We start from the raw sequence: 8,338 nt of genomic DNA on the forward strand, positions 1-8,338 counted from the left end.
TCATCTTCTGAATTTTGGTCTGCTGTTATACGATGTACTTCCGGCAGTCTTTGCCATTAAAGGCAAATGGCATTGATTGCCAACAGATAATTTATTATTATCCATAGCCTTGCAAATTTCATTGTTCATTGCTCCCTCCAGATCACAGATGAAGATGCTGACTGAAACTGGTTCCAATAGCACTCTCCATTCTCAAAGACTACAATTCTTAAGACCTGTCCATTGATTCCTACACTTTAAAAAAGCTTTCCAGTGATCCTATGACAATATGTCTTTAATAACCCTTTGGTGTGGAGTGTAATTGAAGACATTTTTAAAAATTAATTTTATCATACCCACTTTATCCCATTTATCCATATTATTACTGAAGATATCACTGAACTCCTGAAGCTACATGACTTCTTCCAAACAGGTTGTGTTTATTCATACACATGTACACCATCTTAACAGAAATGGAAATCAGACTCACTAATTTCTCATCCTCAAGATCATTTCTGAGTCCTTCTGACAGATGGCAGATACAACAGCTGTCCAAATCCTCTAGCTCACCGTCCATTTGTAATGATATTTTACATTCCTTATTCAGAAGTCTGTAAATTTCACAGTCAGAACTCTTGGTTTTATGCCATCTGGTCCTGGTGACCTTTTTACCCTGCTTGGATGTTCCAGTACTTCCTGTGTATTTATTTTAAATTGATCTATACCATCTAGACAATCTGATACAAACATGTTTCAGCACTAAATAGCAATGCAAAGATTTCAAGTTTCTCTGCTGTGTCTTCATCAACCCTGCATGACCCTTCTATGGTCTTGCCATGAAGCAGTAAAGGTAAAAGCATTGACAATCCTTACTTCATGAATTATTCATCTTTGTCAAGCCCAGGTGTCAAAATTGTTTTTCATTAATGTTGAGTGGAGAAAATTTGAGGTGTTGTGAACATAACCCTCATCTATATGTGATCTTAGTTCTAAACTAAGTGTAATGTTCCAGGGTATGTCTATAGATTACTGTTAGGTACTATTTTCACAATCTGCATAATTTGCATTTATTTAGATTTTTACATTCTTTGGAGAAATAAGGAGGGCAGGCCAGTCCGGCCAGCGGGATGGAATACTCTGGTCAATTCTGGCCATTTACCTTCTCTGTTCCTCCCTAAGGCAGGGTTTGCAGGTGTGACCTTTTTACTCCTTTTCTCCTTCCAGAGGGCAAAATGTTCCTCAGAGCTGAGCAGTGTCCTTGGCTCTGCATACCAATCTCTAGCAGTAACTATAAACATCAAGGGTTATCAGTCCCAGAAGCAGACACTGTCTGAGAAACTTGCTGCTAATTTCAGCAAGTCCAGCTACCTACAAGAAATTTAGCTGAAAGCAAAAGTACAAGACAGAAAAATCACCTTTATCCTGGCCCGAACCAGGACAACAGTGCAAAGCATGCGGAGTTCACTTTATAAGAGAGAATCAAAGAACAAAGCTGTAATAGGGTAATGCCATACCACATCGTCTCAACCCACAAGGTGGGTGAGGCACTGTCACGTCTCACAAAGTGAGCACAGCTCCCCAGATGTGGGGATCAAACCAAATAACACATCCCACAGAGTGGACACGGGGTTACGTCCCACAGAGTGGGCATGGGTAGAGTTCTCCAGAGTGAGGGTTGACTGGATCCCATTGCTTCCTAAACTCCTTCAGAGAGAAGCCTAGGTGTGGCTGGGCCCAATCCTCCTCCTCCTCCGATTAATCTATTTTAACAACCCATTTGGCAAGATTAAGCTCAGCAATTTTCTGCACAGTACTCACGAGTAAGGTTATTACCCAGAGGGTATGTATAAAAAACACAACTTTACTTAAAAGTGAGTAAGATTACAAAGCGTGTCAGATTATATCTAGCAGAATTATAAATGATGGTACTTTCAAAGCAATGTGTGACTGTTGTTGATTGCAATTACAATTTAGCGAAACTTAAGTTGTCAAAACAACAGTTTGCAACTAACAAAACTTAACAAAGCAACAGGTTGTAAAATTTAACAAAGTTAGAAACTATGTTACCTTTATGTGCCAGATAAGATTAGAAACAAAGAGACAGAGAGAGGGCAAGAGAGAGATAAAGATAAAAAAGAGATAGGAGAGATATCACCACCCTTGGATCCGGTGATGATCTTGGTAGGAAGTTGTGGTCCTTGGATGGTGGGCATGCATCCAGCATTTCGAGTGTGCCTCTTTTATGCAGCCTGACTGCATCTTTTTGGGGGGAGCTTTAGCATATCTTGCACATCCAGGTGTTCACTTGGGCCCCTCCAGATGGGATGACAAAGCAATAACCCTTATTTCTACTCATGCACCCTCCTCAGTGATCTTACATGGGGCACACACAAGATGTCACTCTGCCTCTGCAGGGTACAGCTTGCCTGCCTCTGTCCCTTATGGAATAAGGAAATAAGGACAGTGTCCTGCCTGTCAGGGTGACCATCAAAGAGGGGCTCCCCTTCCAAGGACAGTGTTCAGCTTATCAGGATGGCCACTGAAGGAGGGGCTGCTCTTGCAAGAATTGGGCTCCATTTATCAGGGTGGTTACCCAAATGAGGGTCTCTCCTTGAGAGAAGAGAGTCCAGATGGCTTATGAATGGGGGTTGGACTAGATGATCTTTCGAGGTCCCTTCCAACCCCTAGGATTCTATGATTCTATGAGGCCTCCACCTGAGAGCAATGTCCATTTTGTCAGGGCAGCTGTTTTGAGACAAATATTCTTTTTGGGATTCTATATACTTCAACCAAGACCACAGCAGATTCATCCCCTTCTGAAGGGCTCTAGAAAAATTGTATGCTTACTTTCGGAAAGTAAGCTGTCCAAAAGGATCAACAACAGTCACACATGCTTAAAAGTTTGGGCTCTGCTTCACATGTGCTACTCCTATGAAGCAAAGATGTTTTTCAGTTTCTATACTTTATGCAGGCTAACTTTTAGGAAAACAATACGACATATAGAAGTGTAAGTCAAAAGCACTCACTACCAAGAGGAGAAAGATATTTTCAATTGCCTTTGGTAATAAAATTGATAAGAGAAAATCTATGTCATTTTACTAGAACTACTTAAACTGTAAAAAGAAGATTTAGCCCTTACACAATGCTTTTCATTTTTAAAACATTTACAGAGCTGTAGCAGCTCTGAAAGATATGCAACCCTGTACAGAGACTAGTATAATGTTTATATGCCTCTTTTCCTCTACTTCAGACTATATTTTGGAGACATAAGAGCATTTTGGGAGTGGGGAAGAGTCAGAAATTATTTACCTCGAAGGGTGGTGGAATTAGAATTTGGGAGTCCTAACTCCCACACCTGCACTCTATTCATAGCAACCTTTTACAAGTTCGTCTCAGAAGTCTCCAGGTCTGAGTTACTTTGTTCAAGGAAGAAAAGATTTCTCTCTAAAGAATTACCACTTTCTTGTATACCAAAAGGAATTATTTATTTGTTTGTTTATTTATTTATTACGAAGGTACATAAGTCCTATTAAACATTAACCCAGTTAATTTTGAAAATAGAATTTCCAGTAAAGTGTTCCAACTTGGGACACATATCCAGGAGGAAACATTCATGGCCTCATGATAACCAGTGAGAGAGAGATCAACCCTCAGAATTATGTCATAGAAAAAAAACAGATGAGTAGTAGCAGTCTGAAATATTTCCTTCTGCAAAATATTTTATATAACTTCAAGTAGAGCAGCGCATATTAGAAAATTCTTACAAGCAAGCAAGTATATTTTTCTGATTTGATGTGTGGTATCACTTCTAGTAGCCCAAATATTTCTAGTCATTGGTCTTTTTCGACATAAGAAGTCCTAACAGATTCAGATGATGCCTGAGGAAAACCAAGGGTAGCTCTGCTCCTCAAAGGGAATAAAAATCCACCCTTTCTAATACTTCTCCACCAAAGATATGCAGAGATTTATTTATTTATTTATTTTATTACTACACTGGTATTACTTAATGGTAGCACAGTAAAAGAAACCTCAGCCATCAACACTCCTTAACTGAAAAGACAGAAATCACACTACCTTTATAACAGTCCATTAATTCACATCTGCACAAATAACTGGCTGGGATGGAATACTGAGGTAATATTTTGTATAGCTCTGTTAAACTCCCTTCTCAAAGTTCAGTTTAACTCTTTGCTGCAGCAGAGAGTATTTGTCTTTTCTGAGACATTAAACATGATTAAGGTTTGTACAGAAACTTAATCTCTGAAGTTAGGTATCAACTACATTTCACTCACCAAAGTGCAATTTCTATCCTTAAAAAGACATAAAACACTCTAAACAGTGCCTGAGTGATTTGCACACGAATTGCAACAATGAAAAATGTGATTGTACATGGAGTGAATTACAACATGCAGCATGAAAAACAAAATGGTGGAGGTATGTTACATTTGAATCCCACTTCAATGAATGGGAGGACTGGTACAATGTGTTGGCACTACCAAGACAAAATCAGCTGCATTAAACTACATGAAGATGAAGGACAGAAGAGCAGGAAAACAAGAAAGAAATAGAATTTTTTTCTGCCTGAGATCAATGAATCATAGAATCATATCATAGAATTACACAATGGTTTGGGTTGGAAGGAACCTTAAAGATCATTCAGTTCCAACTTCCCTGCAATGGGCAGGGACACCTCCCACTACATTGTTGCTCAAGATCCATCCAGCCTGGCCTTGAACACTCCCAGGGAAGGGGCATCTGCAGTTTCTCTGGGCAACCTGTACCAGTGTCTCAATAACCTCATAGAGAAGAATATCTTTCTAGTGTCTAAACTGATTTCACAGGGTCTAAAGGGAGTACCAGTGGTTTAGTGAAGAAACTAATGGGACAGGAAAGATACTGGAACATAAAATGCTCATTTTGGTGCAAATAAAGCATTCATCCAACCCATAACCTTGGCAGCAGCAATGACCACAGACAGATCTAAAGGCAAGCACAACAACACGATGAATTATACTTTCTCAGCTATTTTCAGCCGAGGGATTTCCTGATTTTGATGTAATTTGTCTATTTAATGACTCTCAGTACACCTTTCTTCCAATTACTTGTTCAGTCTCTCCTGTGAAATGTATAAAATTTATGTATCTCCAACTGTTTGGAAAGGAATTCCATAGTGCTGTTTGCTTTTGCTTGTTGTGATCCTGTCCCCCATCAGCTTCATTTTATGGTTCTTTTATATTAAATTGGAACAGACAAAGATGTAGAAGGTTACAGAGCTTAAAATTCGTGTCTCCTTATATTTCTTTTATAGATGGGAAAATAATAATCTCAGATTTTGACTACAGTGTGATATTAGTAGCATATGTCCTGGATACTCTTTCAATGTAGCTATAAACCTGAGTTCTAGTGCATTTACAACACCAGCTGACAAAAAGGCAGCCTTGAAAGTGGCCAGTACTTTTCTCCACTACAACAACGAGTTACAAATATTAGTATGGAAAGGGGTGTCAGATGGTCATCTTCAACATTTCTAGTGACAGGTTTTAATTAATTTATAAATTGATAATTTTTTAAAGAGTTAAAAGATACAAAGAAATTATCTGGGCCTGAGAGATAATGGTATTTGTTCAGAATAGGGCAAGCAGAGAACAGAGAGATTATATTCAACATTATCATCATCATCATTATTATTACTATACCATCCCACCCATAATTCAGTCTGAAAGTGTCCTTGATAAAGCAGCTGTGGCCTGAAGGATAAACAACAGAACAAGTAGTCACCATCAGGGAAAGAAGGATCTCAGCAAACAAAGCTTCATGATTTGCTATCAAGGTTGTCTTGTTTTCAAATGACCTCTCTTTTTCTGAATTCCCCTTGGTAAAGGTTATTTGCAAATGCTTAGTAAAGGCAGCTTCTTAACATTCTCTCTGTGCCTTGTCATTGTAGCATGAAACAAATAAATAAACCTTCGAGCTGATTGTTTTATTTCATCTTTTTTCACATTTCATGGTGATATCCCAAAAACTTGACACTCTTCTTGAACTCTTCACCTCAGAATCTGACATGTGCTGTATTTCATATGCTCCCTTGGGATTCTTGTCCTCTAGTTAATCTTCAGCATATGAAAAAGCTAAATGGAAGAAGCCTTTTCAGCTAAGAAACCTTTTCAAAGAAAAAACTTCACAGGCTCTACCTTTCTTAGCTTACATAAATTTTTGTTTTCTGTAGCTCATTCCAAGTATGATAAACGTGATTTACAATATGCCCTACCTGATGGTTCTTTAAAAAAAAAAAATTAGGTTAAATTAAAATATTTGATAATAGCTAAAATAAAAAATATGAGCAACTTTGCTGTGAATCGTGGTATAAACTTCACACAAGAAAAAAGTCAATAGGTGAGTAAATCTGAAAGACACTGTATGATAAAATATCAGACCTTGCTGGATACAGGTGGTCAAGACTGACCCTAGTAGAACAGAGGAAAACATATGGTATGTTCCTGAATAGAAAATCCCAGGTGGAATCAGCACAAGAATACACAAAACAATATCTCTAAAATGTAAAATTTCAAAAACATGTTTAATACTACACCAGCAAATACTTTTGAGATATTCTACTTCCTCTACATTCATCCCACTTTTGTATTGCTATTTTTGTTAAACTGGAAAAAAAATAGTGGAAGAATGAGTTCTACATCTTAGATGTTCTATATGGACTATTGCATTCACTGGACATTCTTCAAAAAAGTTTAAAGTTCCATACTTATAATTATCTACATTCCAATTTCAAGGTAAGATCTTTACTGTACAAAAATTTCTCCCTGTTATGAATTACATGCTTTGCCTGTACTACACCCGTCTCTCATTTGATCAACAAATCTAAGACTCTATTAAACCTTAAAGAGCTTAAGATAATACAGAAGGAGTTTATTTTTCTAGGCATGGTTTGCATTATAACTACCTGCAGTTTATTTTAGACCTGATGAGTTGTATTTGCTAGGAAAAGAAAGGAATACACTTATCTTTAATATATGATCATTAAATAAACATCTTTCATGCAAGAGATTTGTTATATTAAAGAGTATTAAAATTAGATCAGCCAGCTCTTTTATTTTCAAAGACTGCATACAAGTGAGGAAATACAGCAATACTGATGTAGAAAGGTATAAATAATAAGAAAAGGTACTCATTCTCTCCCTAAAGAACAAATCCATTATTTTACTTACTATTTTGCCAGTTGTCCCTGGCAGATAAAATTATTCCAATTCATACCTGACTTTGAGGAGGATTTTTTGAGTTTCTACCACAGGTATGCAACTCCATCTAGTCTTTGATGAGACCTGAATATCAGCCTCTCTTTTCAATCCTACATGAATCAGAGAGCACAGAATGTCCATTTTTTCCAGTGGTGTCCACATGATTAACAAAGGGAGGAAATGTAACTGAGCTTCTTTAACTACTAGTAACAATCAGATGAATTAACCAGATTTGTTAGCCAGCAAATCTAAGGTTCACTAAGGTCTGTAAAAGTTCACCTTTGATCCAACCATGCTTAAATTTTGCAAAACTGCAAAGTATTTCTCTTAGACCTTCAGAAGAAATGTTCCAGAAAAGTGTGTCAAATGTGCGGTGGAGGTTTAAGACAACCAATTCAAAGCAACCTGGACACTAATTAACTGTACTCTCCAGTTGCCCTACACCATTCCCTGTCCTGGGAATCCTTGACCAGTCAGATTCTTTCTGTTCAGAAATGGGAAAGCAGTAATCACCTGGGATCTCCTGTTATGTCAGGGACTTCTGTTTTCATGGAACATTTGTCTTACATCAATACTATCTGCAATTACTACTGAAAAAGTATTACCTTGAGTCTGAAGAGCCAGGGTTCATCTGTATTTAAAAGGATGTGTTAAGGTTCATATGCTTTTCTGAAGCTCAGCTATGGTACTGCTTCTATTTGATGGTTGTTGGGTTTTTTTCTAAAAAGACTTCATAAAGATTATGAATTAAATGAAATCTGTCATACCAAATTCTCAGGGTTTATTTAAGTGAGAACAAGAAACTTTTAGTTTATATGCTGCTCCTGCATAAAATTCATTTTCACACATAGTTTCTCACTTTGCACCAGTTTTGTTCCATGGAAGCCCTGGGCTCTGCTGGTTTCAGCTGAGCAACTCTGGAATACCCAGACCAAGAAAAAGGTTTTCCAACAGCTCTATAAATCTCAGATTCTCCTTTGAAACAGCTGCCAACAGGTGGTAAACTGCCACCGTTCACTGCAAACAATTTTGCAGCATTGGCATCAAGATGCTACAGTAATGGATGGTGCAAAACAAATGGACTTGCAAAGTTCCTGGGACCACAC

The sequence above is a fragment of the Heliangelus exortis genome, chromosome 3, assembly GCF_036169615.1.
Source record: "Heliangelus exortis chromosome 3, bHelExo1.hap1, whole genome shotgun sequence".
Lineage (NCBI taxonomy): Eukaryota > Metazoa > Chordata > Aves > Apodiformes > Trochilidae > Heliangelus > Heliangelus exortis.